At 49.6% G+C, this 24,237-nt stretch overlaps 1 long non-coding RNA gene across 1 annotated transcript in view; it reads left to right on the forward strand.

Moving 5' to 3' along the window:
• Positions 1-1,538: 1,538 nt before the first annotated feature.
• LOC140599489 (uncharacterized) overlaps positions 1,539-24,237 on the forward strand; it is a 90,051-nt gene continuing 67,352 nt past the window's right edge. The window contains exons 1-2 of the long non-coding RNA XR_012002376.1: positions 1,539-1,648; positions 2,080-2,220. This is a non-coding gene — a long non-coding RNA (uncharacterized lncRNA). The remainder of the gene's footprint in view (positions 1,649-2,079; positions 2,221-24,237) is intronic.

Here is a 24,237-nt window from a genome sequence, read left to right on the forward strand (position 1 = left end):
ATATAAGGGGCCCGGTTGCCAGCAAGTTTGATTGGCAGCATCACCGTTTATTTAATAAACTATCATTTCAGCTGGAGGGTGACTTTAATCTGAATTACATTTTGTTTTTGTCATCTACTCTTGCCGAGTAATTTATGGAATACCATAGCATGCTTCTAAGCCTCAAACAGCAGAGGGAGGTGAAGTTGGGGGCCCAGGCAGGAACAAAGAAAGACAGTGAACTTGAAAATCCGGGAAGGAGCAGCCCTGGAAGACCTTGGTGACAAGAGGTGCGTGGAAGAGTGGTCCAGAGTGGGACAGGCAGAGAGAGGCAAGGAGCCGGCCCAGGGGTGCCACCTCTCGTTCCTGGACACAGCACCTGCATCTGCCGGCCTGGAGCACCATGTCCCCTGGGCAGCACCATGGGCTCCTGGGGCTGTGGGCATCATGCTTGCGGATGGCCTGGCCTGAGGACAACTTGAAGGAGTTGATGGTTCAGAATCAAGGGATGAGGCCTTGAATCTGAATTTCTTAGAATAGACCAGATCTGCTGGGTGGGTCTTCAGGGGCCGAGGCAGTCTGTGTGGTTGGGTGGGCAAGTTTCATTCCGTGGTGCCCTCGAGCAGGAAATGAGGGCAGATGGGGCTGGCCCTTCCTCTCTGAAGGAAGTCAGTCAGGAGGAGGTTTTTTTAAGGGCTTCAGGAACCTGGGGCCCTGAGGTTCCAAGTGGTAGCGGTGATTCTTTAGGACAGGAAGATGGAAGGCCGGCTGCTACTGCAACTAACCTCTGGGAAGATGTGCTTCCCCTTCAGATGGGAGCTGCTGGAAGAACAAAGGTTTGTTCACGGGGGCAGAAAGGCTTTGTGTTTGGAGGCAGAGTAACAATGACATTATTGTATTACTGCAACAGCAACCACACCCACCCCCTGCAGCATTTTGGTTCTTCCCCTTCTGACTCGACTTCATCTCCAGGCTCAGATGAGGAGGAAGAGGGCTGGCATTCTTGTTTTTGGGCTAACAGGGGTAAAGTGGGGCACAAAGTTGGAATGCAAAAAGGAACAAAGGTCGAAGGAGGTGTCCAAGCAATGGGGTGCAGCAGGGGGCCAGGGACACAGGGGAGGTCCCTTCTAGCTTTCACACCTTTACGATCCCCAAGGGCCAGAGAAAATTCTGCACCCATTGCCAATTTCCTTGGAATTCCTCTGATGCCTTGGAGAGGTTTTTCTTTCTAATTTCCCATCATCTGATATGAGCTCTTACTCTTCTGAGATAGTTTCCCTCTCCTTTTCTTCTTCTTCTTCTTCTTTCTTCTTCTTCTTCTTCTTCTTCTTCTTCTTCTTCTTCTTCTTCTTCTTCTTTTTTAAATATTTTATTTATTCATGAGAGACACACAGAGAGAGGCAGAGACACAGACAGAGGGAGAAGCAGGCTCCATGCAGGGAGCCCAATGTGGGACTCAATCCCCAGCCCTGGGATCATGCTCTGAGCCAAAGGCAGATGCTCAATCGCTGAGCCACCCAGGTGTCCCTTCTTTGCTTCTTTATTCTTTGCTTCTTTAGCCTCTGCACATCTGTCCTTGCCTGGGACCTACTGGGTAGCCATGTGTTACAGGATCTGTGTCCCTCCAGTGCCCAAGGTTCTTGGGCCCACCGCTTCGAAGAAGGAAGAGGTAAGACCAGCCGAAGAATGGTGGGCAGCAAAGCAAAGTTTATTGGGCAAGAGCACAAAGCTCTCGGAGAGGGAGGGGGACCCGGATGGGTTACCCTTGAAGTTTCTAAGTGTATGGGTTTTTATAAGGTCTTTTGCGGAACTTTCTTAAGCTATTGGGGGGTGGGTGCTGAGTTGTGCCAATCAGGGCTTTGGATGAGTATCTATCCACCTGTTAGGTAGGTCCATGTGCTGATGATCTTTTTTTGCTGATATCTGGGGGCTTAGGTCTTCACTCCCCTTTGCCCGTGATATTGACAAATCCTTTTGCAGTTAATTGTCTTATTTTAGGATATTTTGCAGAAGTCATTTCTGTAAAGGCCCTGCAAAGCAGAATGCCAGTGTGGTCCTGTCTATGCTGCAAAACAGGATGTCAATGCTGTTTTCTTTTAGCTGTCCTGACTACCTAACTATCCAACTCACTCCTAACATGTGGACCAGGTATTGGGAGCCGGGGACCTCCCAGGGACCATGGACATGCTGGCTGCAGGAATGAGGAGGGTCGGCGGGGAGGCAGGATGACCTGAGTAGCAGGTGAGTCCCCACTCTCTCCAGACTCAAACCATAGCACCAGTTGGGATCTCTGTCTGTGGGCTCAATTCAGATAAGTTGTTATGTGTGGGTATGGAGTTTAGAAGGTTACAGGAGCGGGCTTAGCTGCTCAGCAAGAGCCTCAGCCCTGACCTTCCCAAGACTTCTCACTAGTGTCGTGTGCACGCTTTTCATGACTACTGCATGTCCCCCACTAGCTGGCACGGGCCAGGTTTTCTGCCTTGATTTTTACCTGCCCCTGCAGCACCAAACTCTGGCCCCTGCGCGGTTTCCCAGAACACAGAGGACTCACATTCGCCTTGTCTCTTCAGTTTGTGTGGCCCTTCTCTTCCTGTCCATCCATCCAGTTCTACCCACGCTCTGAGGCTGAAGTCAAGCCTTTGTTTTCTCCTAGAATATGCCCCTGGCCACTTTGCTTCCTCTGACTGGCTTCCAATCCCCCCTTCTCTCTTTAGCGTGAACTGAAATACTGTTCCAAATTGACCATGTTGATCTGTTGTTTCTCTGGACTGTCCCATCTCCTTGCTGGTAAACAAGAGATTTAGGTCGATGACCTCTAAGGCCCTTTGCAGTTATTATGTCCTAGCATACTGTGTCTGTTTGTCTCCTTTCATCTTCTGGACTGTAAACTCCTCAAAAGCAGGACACTGTCTTTTCCTCCCATTGACTTAGCCCACTGCTGGGCCCTGAGTGGGTATTCCATAGGAACTTTTGTTTACCTGACCTTTTTGTATACTTTTTCCTACTGGAACTGGAAGCCTAGTCTTGTAGCCTGGCCTAAAGGGAAATTTTTCTGTAGTCAATGGATATGGTAAAAATTGTCATGACATCTCAACTCTCAATGTATTCTGTTGCAAGGAGTGGACCCGGGGAGCTGTGCCAAGCATAGGGAGATGTCTTATGAAAGGGGGCCAAGGAGCACGTCGTCTGCCCCCGTGGCATATACATTTTGTGGTAAAGTAGAAAATAGTGCTCATCTTGGTTCATACCTTGGTTTGGCCACTTACTACCCACAGGACTCGGGCAAGTCACGTGGCCTGTGTGAGTTGTGTTGGCTTACCTCTGAAATGGCAATTGTGATACCTGCCCTGTGTCTCTCTTGACGGGTTGCTGTGGGAATAAAAAGATGAGCCATGGGGAAATGTCCTGTAAGTTATGGAGCTAATAGGGGTCGGTATGAAGTGCGGTTACTAACATCTCAACATGAAGAGTCAAAAAAGTAAAACATGAAAACAAAACATTAAAAGAGAGTCAAAGGGCTCTCTCTTTCCCTCTTTCACTATTGGACAAAAGAACCACTTCTCTTCTCTGGATAATACTCTGTAGAGACTCCCTCCCCTCCCGCCCTGCCAAAAATAAAAAATAAAAATAAAAAGGAAGAAAGAAACGAAAAGGAAAAAAAAAAAAAGTCCAGGAGTAAGAGGGAACATCCTGGTATATTCTGAAAGTTGACTCTGAGAAGAGAGGAAAACATGAGCAAACAAAAGCTGTCACTCACTGGCAAGCTGCTTCCTCTGGGGAATAATCTCTGTGAGGAAAAACTGAAGATTTGAACGTTGCCTTGGAGCAGGCGCAGAGACCACGGCAGTGGCTGGTAAACCAGGAGCCTCCCAGACGGAGACTTCCTGCCTATTCTCAGGGTAACAGCAGCTCTGAGGGAGTCGTGCTGTTGGTTAAGCGTATGCCTGACGGGGTGCTGGGTCCCTGTTCCTCAGTGTCCCAGCAGCTCTTGCAAACAGGCACAGACCGGTGTGTGCGGTGGTGCCAGGCCTTGTGCCGAAGCCGTTGACTGGAATCCACTCACCCACTCTCGGGCCCTCCCACACTCAGGCCTCTCTTCCCCTGATCCTGTCCCCACGTCCCCTCTTCCCACATCCATTTGCCTTGCCTGTCAATTGTCACCCCATGAATCAAAGTCAGAGAACTTCCCAAAGCAGGCCACTGGGCCTCCATCCTTCTAGAAAGCTGTTTGTGTGCTAACAGACAAAGGACCCCCCCTCCAAAAAAAAAAAAAAAAAAGCCATGCACCATCATGACTTTCCAAGACGATGATTGAGTTTTTCCCCGGTTCTGCTTGATATTTCTGCCAAAGCAAGAAAAATCCTCATTGAAGTCTAGCAGGAAATCCAATAAAAATTCTTCAAAAGATGGGCTTGACATTGAAAAACAGCAAAATTATAAAATAGGCCTTAGAAAAGAGAGAGGAGAGTTATTATATCTGGCACCAAGCAAAAGCCCCGAGACCCCGTCCAAATGAGCCATCACAGATTGAAAGTGTTTAGCTTCCCGTTGATTAAATATGGAGAAGGACCCGGGGCCTGCCAAGCCTCGGGGAGCCAAAGTTTGTTTTCAGTCAGAATGTGTTTTCAGTCAATGGAAAAAATGGTCGGCCTGCGCGGGGCTATGTAACCGAGAAGCCCCAGGTTTGGGGTGAGTAATGGCTGTGAAGCAGAAAACCATGAGGGCTGTTAATCATCCCTCCCCGGCCCCTGTAATTTAACTCAGCGACTCAGTCGACGTGGAAGCCCCCCCCCCCCCCCCCCCCGCCACCCCTGTCTTCCTTCTCCCTCAGTTGATTTGGCTCAGGGGGCAAGAGATGAGCCCCCCTGGTGCCCATCCCCGTGTTTCCGTTGTTAAAACTCCTCACCTGCACCCACAAGACGGCCGCTCCCCCGATGACGGCTGCCCCCCTGCTCCCAACACCCGGGCCAGGCCAGGAGAACCCAGGGAGGGCCACAGTCCTGGCCGCGGGGTGCTTCCTGGGAGACCACCTGGGCCCAGGAGCTGCCTGGAACCGAGGCCTGGAAGTCTCTTCCCTCGTGTGGTTCAGAGGTATTTACTCACATTCTTTAAACAGGCTTATCTCATTCCAGGCTTACAGTTTTTTTTTTTTTTTTTTAAAGATTTTATTTATTTATTCCTGAGAGACACACAGAGAGAAGGAGAGACACAGGCAGAGGGAGAAGGGGGCTTCCCACTGAGCAGGGACTCGATCCTGAGCAGAGCCCAGGCAGGACTCGATCCCAGGACTCCAGGATCACACCCTGAGCCAAAGGCAGATGCTCAACCACTGAACCACCCTGGCATCCCCAGTTTTCCTTTTTTCCTGGGCTCTCTGGCCTGGAGAGCCACTGGCCCACTGCATTCCCACACAATTAAGAGTATCAAAGTCTGGTTTTGAAGGCCCTTAAAGGTGCTAGGAGTGAGGCTCCAAGAGAGGGAGACAGAGAGAGACAGAGAAAGAGTGAGAGAGAGAGCAGCTGGAACTCTGAGATAAGCCAAATCTCCTTTCCTGTCAAATGCAAACACCTATCCTATTTTCCTGCTTCAAGTTTTACACCCTGTGAGTAGCCTCAGGGGAGCAGGAATGTGGGTGCATTTCTGGTTCCCTTTCCTGTGTGCCCTCTATTCCCCACCCCTGCACGGGAACCAGGGCCTTTACTGGCATTGAGGGGCTTCCAGGGCTTCACCTCTTATGATAACCATCCATGGGGCATGCTGCCCTGAAATCTGTTTACAGTTGTGGGGGTAGGCCCCAATGAGCATTCTTCTGGTCTGTAGTTTGTTGCAAAATAGTGGTTGGCCTAAGTGGCGGCCTAAGCTCTCAGTGCAGATAGCCCGATACCTTTCAGTTGGGCACCCAAATTTGGTTCTAAGATGTCACTCCAATCAAATATTTTCTTGAGGATTAAGCAAATAAACTAAAGAAAATGAGTAATAAATGGCTTTAAAATGATGACATGTGAAATGCTCAGTAGTTTCATGGAAACAGACTCTTTGGTAAGGAGAGTAGGTCTCCCTCAGCTCGGCTGCAGGGGACCTGGGCCCAGTCAGCAGATGCCCTGAATGAGGAGTGATGAAGGGACGAGGAAGAGACAGTTCCATGGGGTTAGGTTGCCTCAAAGAGCAGCTAGAGGCATTCTGGGCAGGGAGAAAAAAAATGCCGTGGATAGGATGTGCCGTGTGTGTATGTGTGTGTGCGCACATGTGCGGCATGCATGCATCTATCTCTCTCTGTGTGTGCATGCATGTGTGCGCATGTGCGTGCGCTTGTGTGTGTGTGCATGTGTGCATAAACAAAAGAAGGAGATGCTTCAGATGTCACCATTCCAAGAAGGTCATTGTAACTGAGTCAAAGTTGGTCTTCATGTACAACCATCTGCCTTCACATTGTTATAATCCTCCTCCTCCTCACCACGGCTATTGTTTATTGAGTCATGACAAAGTGCCAGCATGGTGCTGGCAGCTTTATGCTTTATCTGATGTAATCTTTCCAGCAGCTCCATGGAACATGCCTTATTTGCCTTCTGCACAATGAGAATCTGAGATTCAGAGTCCAGAAGAACACAAAGCTTGAAAGTGGCAGAGTAAAGATTTGAACCCAGGTCTGTCTAGCATCGTGCCCTGAACCCACAAAGGCAGTCTGGTGGGCAGGCTATGACGGGCAGTCATTCCAGGGCTCAGACATTTGGAGAGAACCTTGTAGGCTCCAAATCAAACATTCTACTTCACAAGGGGAAGAAAACCAGAAGCCTCATCAGGTGGGTCTGCATTTCAAAAGTCATGGAGGCTGCTGAGTGCCTCATGGACAACAGCAAGCCCAGATTGGAAGGGTCAGTGGCAGGTCACTGTCACCATCAATCACCACAAGCCTTTGGTTTGTGGGGGTGAGTGGGAAGGGGGCTGGTTGGGTACCAAGCAAAGAGGGTGAACCAACAGAATTGAAGGGACTCTGCTGGTGGCAGGAGATGGGAAGGAGCATTACCAATTTTAGGGTGAATCTCCATGGTTTGGGGGATACTCTGGTAGGAGAGGATATGCTGTTTCTAGGTCCCAGAACTATCTAGCTTATTCCGATGTTGAGCCACCCTCAAAAGACTAGATGTATATTTTAAATGTATCTATCCATCCAGTTTTGAATGCTTCCTTGACCCACATCATCACAGATCTGGAAGTTATCAGGAAATACACAACGATGTTTGCATTCAGAGACACTTACCATTGGGAAAAATACATACATGAAGCATAAGGTATAATAGTAGCCTACACATACCTATGTATCTTATGTGCCAGGCGCTGCTTTAAGGATATGCATGTGTTAGAGGGACACTAACCAGACTGGCTTAGGTGGAAGCTCCTATTATCCCCACTTCTCATAGAAAGAAACTGAGGCACAAGGAGGCAAAGTAACTTGCCCGTGTGGCTGGTGAGTGGTAGAGCCAGCCTTCAAGTGCAGGTGGTGTGGAGAAGGTGGAGAGGGGGTGCCTTCAAGAGTGGGGTGAGGCTTGCAGGAGGTCGGGGAAGGAGGGCAGAGCAATGTGAGTAGGAGGGTCCTGGGGGATCCTGGGGAGTCCTGGGAGTCCTAGGCGATTTGGAGACTTGAGCTGGGACAGCATGAAGACCTGAATTCCAGGCCTGGCTCTGCCTTCAGGTGTCTTGCTCGAGGTGACTCAGCCACTCATCTCTCTGGATTCCAACTAGCTTCATTTTTTAAATAAAAGGATGAGGCTAGGTGAACCCTGCTGGCAACAAATTCGGCAGTAAAATCAAGACTCTGATAGGGATTTTGAGGAGGATTCTGGGCGGGGGGTGGGGTGGGGTGGGGAGTTTCTGGAAGAAACTGGAAGCAGTGAAAACTTGGATTTAGAGAAGAGCTAGAAAGGATCTGGGATCCCCTCCACTCACGTTTTACAAATGGGGAAACAGGGGCAAAGAAAGGGTAGGTGGTTTTCTTAAGCCACACAGATCACTATTGTAGAGCTGAGGTGACAATGTAGCCTCTGATCCTTAGTCTACTAACCTGCTGGTACCTGTTCCCCTTCAGGTAGGAGCTGTGGGGAAACTTGGCTTGGATCAGGGATGGAAGGGGTAGTGGGAGGCCCAGCCTGCATACTCTCCACCTGCCTCACCAGCTTGTATTATCAGCATTGGCTGGGTGACTGTCCCTAAAGGAGCCTAGCTCCACAGAGCTACTGAACTCTGGTTCTAGTCCTGGCTCTGCCATGGCAGGGCCTGACTCTTTAGGCACACTCTTACATGCCCATCTGTAAAGTGGCCAGGACTGTCCCTGCTCTGGGCTGTGAGCTGAGACCATCATGTGACGAGAGCCATGGGTAGGGGAAATTGAAGTCTGAGGTGGGGCCAAAGCCAGCGGCCAAGTATGGAGACAGACTCCCAGGGCCAGGGCTCCTTCTGTGCTTCTCTGGGCCCTGAGCCCTGTTCCTTGAACGTCCTGGGGTGAGTGGAGGGGCAGGTATTCCAGCCTGAAGCTGTAGGACTGGGTGCAGGTGGTGAGGCCATGGAGGGCTGGCTGATCCCCTGACACTTGAATGAACCTCCCTCCTAGGTTCTTATTAGTGCTGCTCCATGTCAAAGGAGTCTGGTAAAAGTTAACAGGCCTCCCTGCCTCCGGGAGATCAGAGGGACAACTGGAGCTTACTGGGGTCAGGGAGAGGTCATTGAAACCTGCTTGATCAAGTAGTCACTGGGGCTGATGCTGGTCTATGAGCCTGTCCTGTCCCCTCCTCTGATCCAGAACCCGGGGCTCCTCCCAGAGTGACTGAACTGATCTCTCTTTTGTCTGAAGACCCCTTGGAAGGTGTCCTGGGCTTTCCTTAGGGCCCCCTCTCTGTTGGCCTACAGCTTCCCTGCCCTGGGACTCAGTGCATGCAGGGAAGGAAAGGGATGCAGTGGGGACAGAGCAGGACAGCTCTGAGGATGAGGTGCTGGGCTGGACTGGGTCTGGGCGAGGCCTGGCCAGGTGTGACCCGGTTCCCTGACCTCTGGTGGCTTGGAGGGGGAGGAGGTGAGGCTTGGGGCCTGGAAAGAGGCTGTTGGCTAACATTTACCAGGACCTTTGAAGATGTAAATGTTTCCCCAGGCCCTGTTGGGATTGATGGGGTCAGGGTTCACAGGCACGGCTGCCTGCTTCTCCAAGTGGGCTGGAAATCCTGCAGACAGATGGGTTAGGGTCCCATGTGGATAGGACTTTCCCCAGGGGTGGAAGGCTCATGGGAAATGTTGTTTCTGGGGCTTTCCTGGATTAGGTCTGGAGGCCTTTGGGAGGGGCTGATACAAGTTGTCTTTTTCAAATGCTCACTTTTTAGTTTGTTTTCCAGGGTAGATTTAGTCCCATGAAGGGGGAGAGGAGTTTTCATCTCCTGCCTTTCCCTGATGTACTTTTTATTCTACAAATACTAGATTGCTTGAGGTTTCCTGTTCACACCAGGCTCTTTTGGGCCTGGTACCCACCCTGGTACCCCTCCTGTACCCCTCCAGTTTCTCTGCAAGCATGTCCTTCCCCAACTTGTCAACCTGGTTAATAACCTGTTCAGCCTTCTGAATCACCTCCTCCAGGAAGCCTTCTGGGAATGGAATCTGCTCCATTGCTCTGTTCTCCAGTAGCATTTAATAACTCGTTCAATCAACTACTATTTGTGTGGTATATACCAGGTCCTGTTGTATTCGTAATGCATCAGTGCATAAAACAGACCCAAATCTTCCCTCAGGGAATTTATATTCTAGGTGGTAATGATAGAGAACCATTGTATAACCCTATTTTAAGTGCTTTACCTGTGTTAACAAATTGAATCCTCAGACCATCCCTATGATTAGGTCAATTACTAGCTACATTTTACATATGAGGTTGCATAGGTGATAAGGAGCATATTTAATTTAATTTAATTTAATTTAGTTTAATTTAATTTAATCCTTACAGCAGCTCTATGAAATAGATGTTATTTTCCTCATTTTGCAGATGAGGAAACCAAGACAGAAGGTTAAGCAATCGGCCCAAGGTCATCTACCCAGTAAACAGGTGCCAAGAAGGATGGCTCAAAGCCTGTGAAGGATCATATTGCCTCCCTATGATAAGAGTACTCTGTGTTTTTGTAGTGAAGCAGTCTTTCCCTGTTTAAGTGATCTGTTCATCTTCTCCATTATCCTGGGAGCTCCCCCAAGGCAGCAACCTTGGCTTTACCTGTCTTTTGAACTCCCATTGTGTTGGGTACTTAATTGGCTTCCAACAAATGCTTGTCTATTGATTGATTGAAAGGTGTATGTGGGTGAGGGTGAGAATAAAGCAGCGAATATTTATTGCACATACCCTATACTGGGCTGTGCCTTGGTCCTTGCTGAGCATGAGCTCCTCTTGTCCTTATAAGGGTCAGGTGAATGAGCTGTCACTACCCACTACCCTGAGGCTGGCAGCCATCACGTGCTGGAGATAGGACCCCTTCCTCTGTGCCACAGGAGGATGAGGAAGGGTGGGCCTGCGGTGCTAGGGGCTGCCTCCATGACAGGCTGAAAGGCAGCTGGTGAAGTTGAGCCTTTGGTTCCAAGATGAGTCCTGCCTGTTAAGATGTTCGAAGTGGTAAAGAGAGTGATGAGACACATCGAAGGTGTTCAATGAATTTTTACCAATTGTTGCAGAATTGTTATCTGTTCCAGAGAAACAGCCAGATGCAGACTAAAGTGGCAGATACTGTAAGCGTTTTGCTATAGAGGGTGGAGGATTATGGCAGAGCGGATTTCTGTCGTTGGGCCTGGAGCAGACATGGGAGTGTTCCTGCTTTATGTATGTTTGGTTCCTTTATTCTGACATCTGGTTTTGTTGTTTTTCTTTTTGCTTTTCCATTTAGGAGATGAGAATCAAATCTTCTGACTCACCTGCCCACATCATAGGGCTTGTGGAATGGCCAGCTGGGTGTATGTGCGGGGAGAAGGGGTGCAAGGGATGGACTCTGGGTCACCCAGCTGGACAGGAGCCCAGAGCCTGCACTCAGGCCTCCCACCTTCTTGCTCATGCCATCAACCTCGTTCCCTTACAGGTTCTTGTCTCCCATAGCAGAAAACTGCCTCAGGTCCCCCCCCACCCCCCTTTGATGATTCCCCTAGTTTGCTTGACTAAGAGTCAAAATGCAGGACTGCACCCAAAAGAACTAAGCTCACTTAAATCACTGGCAGGTAATTTGATAGATGAGTTGGCTGGCGCCCACTGTGGGAATTAAGCAAAGCTCGAGCCGTGGAGACAGTGGGAAACAAGCTTGAGGGACTGGTAAGCGGGTGGCCTCATTTCACCCAGGGACAGCCCCAGCCCCAGCCTCACAGCTCAAGTTGGAAGGCTTCGGTGTGCCAGGTGGACGGTTGCCATATCTGTCTCAGCCTCTTCCTCCAAAACGCAGGATCAACAGACCCTGGTCCTCACTGACTCACCTGGCATTAGTTAGGGTCTCTAACAGTGTCGAGGAGGGAGTGGGTACAACTGTGTCCCTAAAGCCCACGTCTCATCTTCTAGAACCCACGGGGTAAGAACACCAGCAAACGGTCTCATTTGTTGAGCTCACTTGTTTGTTGAGTGAACCCGGAGGGAACGAGGTCTTTCAGCAGATGGGAGCGGTGTTACACAGATGGGTGTCTCATGGGTCACGTGCAGAAACTGACCGCTTGCCCAAAGCGACAAGCTCCCGGGCCCCCACCCTCAACCTCTCTGCAGAGGGGCCAGTTGCAAAGGGGAAACTTGTAGATCCTTTCATCATGATGGGGATTGCTAGCTCTGACTTCAGATAAGCAGAACAAACAAGCCTCAGCCCAAGTGGGAACTGGCTCTGCCCCTTCTCTTTGCTTTTCTAAGTCATCAAAGCCAAGTTCCTAAAGCCTGACTGTCTCACGGTACTTTCTGATGGTTTCATTGTTTTGTTTATTGTGCTTATGACAAGTGCTAACAGACCGCTTTCAAAGCGTGTTGATATTTCGGTTGTTTTTGAATGGCCCTTCTGTTTTTCTGCATCTGGACAGCATTAGAGCCTGGCCCCAGGGAACCACTGGGTTCCTATAAAAGTGTACCAGGTCCCCTTTTGCAGAAAACACTGGCCATGGCAAGATCAGACACCCCATCTGGGCAGGAACAAACACCAGCATCTAGAGCAGAATCATGAGGCAGGATTCAGCAGCCAGGGAAGACAGGCCTGTGCTGGGAGGGGGCCAAGGAGCCCTGCCAGCTGGACTGTGGGTGTTCTCTCTGTCCACGGACGTACCGTGATGTTCCTGCTGGAGGAATTTGCCCAGCGGTGTGGCACGGGGTGGTGCCACTAAATGCTGGTGGTCACCGGTGGGTTCCCACTCTGTCTTCTCCTGGGATGCCTGGTCAGTCACCAGCATAGGGTCCAAATAGGGAACTCCTGGGCACTGGGCAGGGAACAAGACCTGGAAGAGGGAGAACAGTATGAAGTCCTGGGGAAAAGCAGAAGAAGCGGGGGTTCCCTGAGAGCTGCCAGCACCGCTTCTCTTCACACCTCTTTTGGGGGATCTTTTGCTATACTGCCCACGGGGGCTGAATGGGGAAAAGGTGGAAGAGTCCTTCTAAGACTTGTCTTCAGTTTTCCTGGCCTTTCCCTTTCTTCTTGTCCTGCTCTGTCCTGTTCCCGCGCCCTGCCACACGCTGAATCAGAGCCAGCGTCCTCCAGCGTGAGGGAACCTTGGGGGTACAGACCATCTAAGAGGAAGTGGGTCACACATCCATCTCACTGGGAGGTTAGTGCAGACTCAAATTCATTTCTTCAAGGTTATCTCTGATTTCTTCTTTCGAGCTGGCTGAAATTTTCTTTAGCCCACGTCCTTTACCAGCCTGCAAATGCTTCTCTCCTGTGTGGTGTCAGGAGGGGCAGGGGCTCCTTTCTGCCTGACCTCCAGGGAACCCCGTGGCTGGGTGTGAGGCCCCGCCCCCACCCCCACGTATAGCTAGCCCCTGGACCTCACTCTCAGGGTCAAATGGGACGGAGATGGAAAGGGGCCACTGTGAGTCTTGGTGCCTCGGTGCTCACAGTTCCAGGAGTTCTGGCATTCCAGAGGAGGGGAACAGTTAGCTGTGTCACTTAGATCTCAAAGGGAACCACGGGAGGCTTGTAGACCACAGTTTTTGTGTTCATGCATATGAACTCACTGGGGGGGGGGATGGGGGTGGTCAGGGGCTGCTCCATCTGATCCATTGGCGATGATTGGTCTTTACCCACTACCTGACTTCTTTATGGCAATACGCCCTAGCATTTCCTTTTAGGTACATGCTATCATGTGAAAAATTCTCGTTTAGGCTCCTGTCTTTCCCTTAAAGTTTCAGCATCCTTAGAACTGCATATGTATATGTTTCCTGCACTTTAGCTCAGCGAGGACACCTGATAAAACCCTCAGTGGCACCATTTTGTTTCTCAAGAATTGCACTGGCCGTTGATTCCAGCAAGGAGGCAAAGAGAGACTCTGGGGCTGGGGCTGGGTGCATCCTAGCAGGCTGGGCTGATTGGCCTCTGAGAAGCTGAACATGCCCTTTACCAAGACGTGAATATTCTCTAAGGACACTTCCTGGTTTCTAGTGTGATTCTCTGGGTAGGTGAGAAAGAGGACTGTGGTCTTGTGTCTGTCAAACAGTATGTGTGTGTGAGTGTGTGTGTGTGAGAGAGTGTGTGTGTTTGTGTGTGTGTACGTGTGACAGTGTATGTGCACCTGCACGTGCCTGTGAGAGCATGTGGATGTGTGAGGGTGTGGATGTTTGTGAGTGTATTTGTGTGAGTGTGTGTGTGTGTGTGTGAATGCTTGTCATTTTGAAAAATTTCAAACTTTATGTAGCAGTTTCTTTCTCACCAGGGTCTCTGCTTGTGTGAAACTTTAATTTTATAGCTTTGGCTGTTAATTCATCATGGGCACCACCATTAATAAATATTTATTGAGCTTTCACTGCGCACAGCATGTTGAAATAAGAACTATATATTTGACTCAAGAGGAGTCAATAGCAGATGGGGGTAGATTTGGGGAGGGATAGGAGAAACAATCATTGAGGTTTCTTTCAACCTTGAGATTTTATGACTTTATAACCAAAGCGATAGGATCCACTTGACACACATTGGGCAGCCAGCTCAGAGAAGAGAATGGGCTGCAAGAAGGCAGTCACCTTCAGGAATCCCACCCAATACTGGCAGCACAAGCCTGCAAGCCTTATATCTGTTTTGGGATTCAGGGCTGCAAAGGAATGGGGTGAATTTTCTTGGCTTTTCCCATGGTGCCTTATAAAAGTAAATATTAGCTGATTGAGTGATGGTTTGCCATTTGATTTTTTTTTGAATTTAAAAGAAGCGTAGACGCTGGGGGAAGCTTGGGGCCTGCTGATGCTTTGGTAGGAAAGGGCCAGTTTTCTCCTGTATTGCGGAGCATCAGTGGTGAAAGTCTCCATTTGAGAGAACTCTGGAGTGGTGTGCGCTGAGAGCAAGTCTGGAGGGAGGGTGCGTGCTTCTCATGGAGCTCAGTTAATCAGACCAGAAGCAGTCTGCCTGCCACAGCAGTGACTCAGGCCTCCTGGGGGGTTTTCTTCAACGTTATGAAGATGAACATGGCTCTAAGAATTCCCTGTGGACTGGGCTTCATGCTAATTGCCTCCATATTTATGGGACGATGGGCAGACCACGGTGAGAACCTTGTGAGTGGAGTCTTTGGGTGTGCTCAGGAGAGTGGCCGGGCTCTCGTGGAGTTGTGAAAAGGTAGACTTGAGCCTTATGGGGTTAAGTCGCTCCTGTGGTCAGGTGGGTAAGCTACTATTATTATGATCACTGTTCCTTTGTACCAAAGAGAAACTGAAACAGAAACCAAGGGTGGTTACGCTGTCAGAACAGGGGCCACAGAGTTGAGGTAAACAGGGGATGTAGGGTCAGGATTGGTCGCCTCCCAGTTCACCAGTTCACAGACTTTCCCCTGCTATGGGTGCATGGGTGGTGGGAAGGGGAGTGGGGAGTGGGGGGACAGGAGGAGGCAATCCAGGATTGCTAAGTCTCATAAAAGATGATGTTCAGTGTCCCGCAAGCTGCTTTTTTCCTGAGTTAAACTGGTGGTATTAGGGCCAGAGACAGCTGATAGAGAAACAAGAAACCAGGGAGTCTTGCTGTGCGTGCCTCCACATTTACTGCCAGTTTAACTGTGTAGCGTCAGTTTTCCTTGTCTGTGAAGTGAAGATAATAGTGGGATTGTCGGGGCGGGCGTAAATAAAATAATACATCTAAGGAGATTTGCATTGTGCCGGGAATACAAGTGGATGCTTGCTAGCTATCCGGTGCTATTACAGGGAGGTGGACTAGGGGTTAAAGATGGAGACTCAGGGCCTGACAACCTGAGCAGAGAGAGGTTAAGAGTGGCTTGCCAGGTCACACAGCTGGTGAGGGGTACAGCCGTACTGAGCTCCCTAGTTCCATACAGGCATACCTCTGGATGTTCCGGGTGTGGTTCCAGACCACAACAGTAAAGCAAGTGATCCAATACAGCAGGTCAGATGGATTTTTTGGTCTCCCAGTGCATATGAAAGTTATGTTTACACTCTATGGTAGTCTAATAAATGTGTAATAGCATTGTGTCTAAAACAAGTACAGAGCTTCATTGCTAAAAACTGTTGATCATCACCTGAGCTTTCAGTGAGTTGTGATCAGTGATCACCTACCACCATAACAAATATAACAATGGTGTAAAAATATGAAATAGGACGAGAATCCCCGAATGTGACACAAAACACAAAACACACAAATGCCGTTGGAGAAATGGTGCTGAAAGACTTGTTTGACGTAGAGTTGCCATAGACCTGCAATTTGTGAAAAAATGCAATATCTGAGAGTGCAATAAACTGAGGTATGTCTGTACTCTTTCCAGAGTTTTCTGTGCTTGATCCTTTGATCTGGGCAGCTGGATGGGGCTCTCTGAGCACCAGAGCTGGTCACAGGAGCTGCCTATCTTGGAGGCTGGGTGATAGGACTCCCTGGTTCCCCTGGACAGCTGCTGCCTGGTAAGGGGCAAAGCCCTGCAGGGACTCCAGGGGACTGCTCCTTGCCTCCCCCCCAGGGTGGCTCTGGGGTGAGCCTGAACAGCTGCCCTGTCTACCCACAATCCAGTGGGGGTAGTTGCCTCCAGGCAGAGCGGAAGCCACATGGTCCAGGCAGGGTGGAGGTGCCCCCGGCGCCCTCAGGATCTCCGTGTGGCTTTCTGTCAAGCCTCTGTTGGTGCCTGGTTCCCCCATAAAGCCATTATGTACTGGGAGAATTAATCATGCCGTTAGGTAAGCATTATGGCACTTTTATGGCAGCTTTGAAGCTAATCTGTCATTAATGCCTGCTGGATTATCATGATTTCTTGCAGTTGTGATTCATTAACTCGAAGCCTAATAGTAATTCTATTAAACATCTCCCATCACCATTTGCCCCAACACGTCCCCACTCTGTTCTATTGTGCCGCTGCAGTGGTGTGACTGGCAACCTGTGTGGTCTCCAAAGAGATGGACAGGTCCCCCTGCCAGCTAGAAACTGCCCACCCCCGCACCCCTACCCTCCCGGCCTCCGAGCACGTGCCCTCCCGTTCTAGCCGGACTCTCCAGCCCATTCTTGCTTTTCTCCCAGAGGTGGCGGAAATGCCTTCCCTGCAACACCCATGATGCTCTCCAGAGGCCAGGCCGGGCAGAGTAAGACAAGCACCCCACGGTTCCACGGGTGACCGTCAAGCCCATGGCAGAAGCGGGTTTGGGGGTCTAGAGAGAAATTAGGGTGCTGCTCAAGAAATGTTTTCACGCACTCCCCTTTCCCTCCTGGCTCAGAGCTACTGACACTCACAGGGGAGGAGGTGGCAGGCGGCGGGGACAGGAAGCAGGGGTGGCACGCCGTTGACTGTGGGCCTGCCAGCATTAATAAAATCCCTTGGTGAGGTTTTTCAGAAAGAAATGGTTCTCTTAGGCTGGCTGTTCTCTGCAAAAGGTCAGCTTTGGGGCATGGCTTGACGGATGGGCTGTGAGTAGGCAAGCAAAAGGAAGTGGGGAGAAAGGGCTGCCGGGGGTGGGCCGGGAGGAAGCCGGTGGAGGACTGGAGTGCGGCCTGTCCTGGTGCCAGCGTCTTGCCCCTCATTCGGCACCATCAATCAAGCCCGGCACCGAGATCCCCACAATTTGTAATGCCCCCACCCCCTCTGACCTGCCCAAGTGCGCGCACCGGCGCTGACCCTTCGCGCCCTCATTCAGGCCTGTGCTGCTGCCCCGGTGATGGATGGCCTCTCCTCCCCCGGGGCTGGCCTCGCCACGGCTGGGGGAGCGCGGGCAGGTAGCGGAGGTCAAACCCGGGGCAGCCACAGTGACCCAGTCACCCAGGCCAAGGGACTTTGTGTTCCCAGAGGCAGCAGGTGATGCCAGGGATAGAGAAATAGAGCTGAGAGAGGAAGCAAAATTCCAACTATATAAGGAAAGGGGTGGTGGTGGGGGGAACCAAACCAAAAAACCTCTCCGTATCCTGAGGTCTTCCAAGACTTCTAAAAATCTCCAGCATGGTGTGATGTCTTCTGCGTACAGCTACAACATTGCCTGTTCCACTCCATCTGTGTTTTCTCACGCCTGTGCGCTTTAAGAACCACTGAAATGGAAAACAAGTTAAAAAATACATGGATGTATATATAGTGAGACGGAGAGAGGGCAGTACTCTGCAGCCTGTACTCGCTTTTTTTTCCTCTTTCTTTTTTCTTTTTTCTTCTTTTTCTTGTTCTTGTTCTTTTTTATTTTATTTTATTTTTTTGCCAGTGTTTGTTGTAGGAAAAAATGTATAAAAACAAACTCTAGACAACTGGAGTAAATATTCTCAACACATCAGCCGAGGAGAAGTCAGGATCCAATGTTTCCATCCTTCCTCATTCTGGGCAGAGCTGGGAGGAAAGGAAAGGCTCTCTGCCTGTTTTCCAACTTCTGGGTGGTGTTCCCTGTCTCTTGTTCATGGGTGAAATAGTTCTTGCAGCAGAGGCTTGCAAACCATTAGGCTTGCTAAGGTGTGGACTGGCCAGCTAGCTGGCTCATGGACAGCTGCCTTGGGAAGCTCCCTCCCAAGGCACAGAGGTGTTCTGGAAACAGGGAGTGAAGAGTGGCCTAGCTGTGGCAATGGTGCGGAAGAGGCCTGCGTCCGCTGCAAAGAGTGGCAGGTGAACTGAGTTCAGTGTTGGGGGATCCATCCTTGGCTTTGAGGACTGGGGAAACTGTTCTCAGACAGCCCCATGGCCTGGCCCAGACTTCCTCGTGGGACTTCAGGGGCTCAGGAGGGGATCCAGGAGAGGGTGTCCAGGTGAGGTTGTTTGGGGACTCTGGATTTCTGAGCGGGTGGAACAGAGAGAGTAGAGTGGGACGGCCAGCAGGTGATGGTGGGGGTGGTGCAGGCTTGGGACTGGTGCAGCAAGGAAATAGAGGAAAACACAAACTGATGGGCTGTGGAAGGAGAGAGGAAGGGACAGGAAGAGCGCTGAGAGAGATCCAAGAGATAGATGATCACGGGACAGGAGTCAGCAGGGAGAGAGAGGGAGAGCAAATTTAATGAGGGCAACTTGAAGGCCAGCTTTAACCAACAGCTGGCGGGGGGCCCGGTTTGATCTCCTTGTGAGTCAGGCAGCTTGATTAATTGTGGCCTGTGGAGGAGGATGGACACCTGGCCCTGCTGCTGAGCTCTTTGATCTCGGGGTTTCTCAGGGCCTGTGGGAGGGGAGTTGCTCGCCTGGCTGGGGGCTCCCTGAGTAGGAAGCCAGGGGGCCCTGGAGAGGCTGGGAGAGTCAGGGCAGTGGTGGTGGTGGGGGTGAGGGTGGGGGTAGGGGTGGGGGAGACAGGAAGGCTGTACAAAGGGCAGGCCAGCCTGGAGCTGTGAACAAAGCTCCTGAGAGGAAGGTCAGCTGAGGGAATGTGGAAGAGAGACAGCCTTTGGGGGTGGGGGAGAAGCTTCACCCATAATCTCCGGGTGATTCTGTGGTGAGGGTTCCTTCCCCCTCTTTCTCACCCCATTGAGTAGAGATAGCTGAACTGTGAGGGAGGACCAGGCAGACAGAAAGCCACTGGGCCAGAATTGTGTTCTGTTGCTTCTGGCTATGGGGCTAGCCAGTTTAATCAAGGAGTGAGCTCTACAAGGGGCACAAGGAGAAGGGAGCTGTAGGGCTCCCTGGAACTGGCTCCATTTTATGCATGTTGGATGGAAACAGATTTGAGAAAAGAAAGCGACATATTGCCAAAAAAAAAAAAAAAAAAAAAAAAAAAACCAACCCTCAAGAAGAAGGAAAAAAGGAACTAAAACCCTAATGCCCTTAAAAAAGAAAACCAAAAAAAAAAAAAAAAGTCATATATTATGTCTTTGGACTAAATCCATTGGTGTTCTGCCAATTTCAAATAATAGTGTAACTTGATTAAGAAACTTTGCAGGATTTAAAGTTGTTGGCTTTTCTGACTCCTCTCTGATACTTCTCTGTAAGTCACTGTCTACACCAGGCTAATTTGTTCCCAGATTCCTTAATCTTTTGCAAGTTGGTGATGACGTTTATAACTTGGTAGCCATATTGGAAGTGTTCATGATTTCTTTTGCTCACAACTTCCACACTGAATTTTTGGGTGACTTAAAACATTACCCTGAAAATGTCCTGCTATGGAAATACTGTGTGTGTGTGTGTCTGTGAATGTGAACGTGTGCCCGTGTGTGAGCTTTTTCAGCTTTACATGTCCCAGCTCTCTTCTTGGGCACAAAACTCCTGCTCATAGCTGCCTTAAGTCTCAGAGAGACACAAGGATGAGGACAGCAAGAATGTCTCCCTAGAGTTCAGCCTGGAACAGAGACAGTTAGGACCCCAAAGGCTCTGAAGACTAGCTGCAAAGGGAATTCCAGAAGTGAAGGAAGACGATTTTTCTGGTGGGATCAGAGTTTTGACCATACAAGATTGGTATGGTTTGGAAGGCACTGACCTTGCATGTGAATGAACGCCTAGCACTATGCTCGGTGACTAGCTCTGGACCTTGAGCCTGCCACTTTGTATCCCTAGGGCCTTAGCTTCCTCACCTATAACATGGGATAAAAAAAAAATACTTGCCTCACAGGCTTGTTGTGAGGATTAAACACATTAGTATATGTGAAAGCACCCTGTAAATGATGAAGCCTTCAATTAACAGCAGGCATTAGAATTGCTGCTTACATTACAGAAGCCCAGGTCTCTTTAAACACTCGTGTTGACAGCAAGGATGTTTTAATTTCAAACAAGGTTTGCTCATGGAGGGCATTAGAATATGAGATCCCATGTTACCTGCTCTCCCCGGGGCACCTGCTCTTCTATAATTATTATTTACTAATAAGTATGTTTTGTTCAGAAATGTCCCATAAAATCCAGCTGAAATCCTTTCCCTGACTGGCCTAGCTTTTTTGGGTAGGACTAGGGCAGGAACTGCTGGAAGCACCCTCCGGATGGTGGGGCTCTTGGTCTGTGAATTGCTGTCCCTGGCCTTTCTAGGGAAGACCTGGCCAGTTTGACCTGTACATCTCCATGGTGTGGTGTCATCTGTCAAATCTTGCTTGTCCTGCTTTAGCCTGTTTTGCTTGTGAGAGGACCATTGTATTCCTTGAGCCTGGGCTTCCTGGAGCTTCATGGCTGTTTCTCTGTTTGTGGGGACATGGCTACCGTTGACAGGCTGGGTGTGTGGCGCCTGGAACCAGGCTCTAGTTCAAATGTGAGACCTATGGGACATAGGACAAGATGGGGAGGGCCATGCTTACTCTTCGATGGTTGCAGTGAGGATAAAGACTGCCTGTGTAAACTCCTAATCAACATCTGGCACCTAGCTGACGCTCAATTAATGATTATTCTTTTAGACCAGTGGTCTCAACCCTGGCTGTACATTGAAATGACAAGGGATAATTCCAAAGCCTGGGCTCCACCTCTAGAAATTCTAATTGCATCGAGTTAAGCCTTAGCATTAAAACCCAGGGGATTCTCATGTGTTGCCAGGGTTCAGAAATAGTAATGCTTCTCAAATGTAATGTTCATACAAAAAAATCACCTGGGGAATCTTATAAAAACGAAGATTCTGAGTCAGTAGATGTGGGGCAGTAGAACCTGTGCATTGCTGATAGGTGTGTCAATGCCTGTGTAGGGACCACACTTTGGATGGCAAGGCTCTATCCTTCCCTAATCCTCATAGCTCAGTGCATGTGGCCAAGGCCATGGATGGGAGACCTGGGAAGCAGGTGGAAGTGAACACAGGAAGACATCTGAGACACAGGTCTGGAGGCTTGCTGAAGGGTGTTCTCACCAGGTACTGTCCTGAAATCTGTAGTCCTCCCCAACACACACACACACGCACACACACCTACACACCCACACCTCCTTCTGAATCCAGTCTTGAACACCCATGTAAGTAGCAACCAGACGATATTTTCCAATGTTTCAGTATCTTTTCAGGTTTCCTAGTTTATTCCATGAAGATAGCCAAATGGATGGAGCCATTTTCTATGGAATATTAAGGGCCCAGGACATGAGTTTAAATACACATTTGAAATACCCAAATGGAAAAGTAATCCCTAAACTGGACTTGTAAATAGTCAGCCCCAGACCCTTAAACGACCAAAAGAAATCCCCATAGGTAAGTATAATCATAATCAGTGAGACTGCAAGTAAACAGGTACTAATGCTGGCCCATGAAACAGGGGATGAATTGGTGGGAGAGATAGAACTGGCTAGAACAAAGGGCTTCTGAGTAGTGGGAAAGGGTCTTCCAGATTGCACTCAGCCTAGAAGATTTTTTTCCCCTAATGACAGGCATGTGTATAAACTACTGCCTTCTCCCAACATAGTTGCAGAAAATTGCGGTGTTTAGGGGCAGGCACTATTGCAAAGGACTCCGACAGAATGGGTTTTCCGTGGGGGTGTTACGCTTATCCCGTATTTCAGGAGTTTATGGAATAATAGAGAAAGGCATAACCAGAGTTACGTGGTTGAAGAAGACCCTTCATGAAAGAATGAACTTTGGACAATTGAAAGTCCTCTCCAGCTCAGACCCAGGAAGTGATCAGACCCAGGAAGTGAAGAGTCCGACATGCACACAGTGGCAGGAGGCTGGGTGTATCAGCCTGGGACCACCCTGTGTGGCATGCATGATCTGATCAGCACAGGTTGAGCCATTAGGACTGCAGGGACAAAGGAAGCCCTGACCTGACCTGTGTCAGAGGATTTCACTGATCACGAAGGACAAACATTCTGCTGTGTGGCTGGGGGATGGTAGTTGATGCCAGAACCACATGGTAGCCACCCCTATATCTTTGGTTGGATCATTCAATTGGCTCAAGTTCACTGTTGAGCAAATAGCATAGAGTGTTTCTGTAGTTTAGGTCAGGACCTTCTCTCCGTTCCTTTGATTGTCTTTCTCAAGCTAGGTGTTGTTGGCGACGTATGTCAGGACAAGATAAACTCAGGCGCCTATCACTGTTGAGATCCTGGCGCATTGGGCAGTCAGGTAAGGAGCCTCTTTTAGGGGAAGGTTCCTGCACAGTTTACTCTTGCCTCGAGGTGACACTAATTCCCGGAGATACAAAGGATGAGCCCCAGGCAAGCTTCAGTGGGCTTGCCGGAGCATATCGGCCTCCAAGACATCCGGGGCCCTCTTGCACACAGAAATCGACATGTACCATTCCGGAAATCTTATTTTACTGCTCCTTTCCCTTCTGACAGCCCCCCTCCTCTGTCACCTCCTCTTTCACTCCTCTGGATCCCAGTCCCAGATGTGACTTCTCTGTTTCCTTTGGCTGGGAATTTGCTGTTTTCCCATAACCCAGACGGGTTGCCTGTTAGAGAAACCAAAAAACTCCAACTTTCTGGGAAGACATCTAATTAAATTCCCAAAGAGGGTAGAGGAAAGCCCCCTCTGAAACAGATAGAAGCACATAAGACATGCTCGTCCCAGCAGAGAAAGTGCCCGGGATCAGCCTGTGACCCGGTAAGGTGGTGTTCTGTTTCTTAATGTCCTCTGCAAAGAAGCTGGCCCTGGTTTTAAAATAACCCTCTGGTAAAAAGCAACTATTTAAAGAGTATTGGGGTCTGAGAAATGCAAAACAGAGTGTTGTTGATTAAAAACACATGGTTTGTTCTCGAGACGCGAGTAGCCAGCAAAATCAAATGTGACAGTGTTTTGGCTTTTTCTATCCTACAAGACATGATGGTGATTTATTAGAGTGATGTCAGCTGTGGTTAAAAAGAGTTTGCTGTGTTGTCTTAATAAAAAGAGGCTTTACCTTGGCGCTGTCAAACTCCCTCTTTCCTCTGGCTCAAGGCAGTGGCTGCCGGGCCCATGGCCCCTCCTGCAGGGGCTTCACCCCAAGGGGCAAACCTCTGCCTTGGGGAAGTTCATGAGGTCACAGGGTACTGAGCGCTTCTAGATAGAGAGGTGGGATGGCCTCGAGGGGGCTGCCGTCTGCTCTGGGTTTGTTCAGCTGGTCCGAGTACAGATGCTATACCCAGCTTGGAGCTGGAGCATGGCCTGACTTGGTTGGGTGGTGGGGCCTTTGATTGGAGAGGACTTCATGGAAAGGAAGAATCCCTACCACATGGCCTTGTGCAGGTAACTTGGGCAGAAGCTGGATGACCAGCAGGGTAGATAATCTGCTGAAAACAATGAGAAATTGGCCTATTAGCTCAACAGGAAGAGAATTTCTTAGTGGAAACTCTTTGGCTATAAGGAAGAGAAACCCCTCGAACAAATTCAAGTGATCAGGATGCATTGAAAGGACACAACTGTCCTCATGGACATCTAGGAAGAGACCGGCTATCTGGGGAATGGGGTGGGTAGCCAGGACTGGAGCATTTTCCTTTACCTTCCATGGAGCCGTGCTTCCTGTGAGCCTCCTCTCTCTTGTTTCTGTTCCCAAGGAAACCCTTGAAAAGAGAAAGGAGGTTTGTCATTTTTACTTCCTCACGGCCTTGGCTTGTATCAGCTGTGCCCCATGTTACACGACCACATTTTTGTTCAAATACCATCATCTTTCTCCACTTAGTCTCATTGTGTCGGCTCCAAATTCCTGAGAGAGTGAATCCAGTTGGCGTAACTTGAGTCAGATGTCTATCTCTGGTCTGGTGGGCAGCAGCTTGGGAGCTAGGGCCTGGGTGGTATGGTTCCAGGGACCTGGTGGAGAGGCTGGGCCGGGAGGCAATTTTAGGGGGTCAGCC

The sequence above is a fragment of the Vulpes vulpes genome, chromosome 7 (assembly GCF_048418805.1).
Source record: "Vulpes vulpes isolate BD-2025 chromosome 7, VulVul3, whole genome shotgun sequence".
NCBI classification, from domain to species: Eukaryota; Metazoa; Chordata; class Mammalia; order Carnivora; family Canidae; genus Vulpes; species Vulpes vulpes.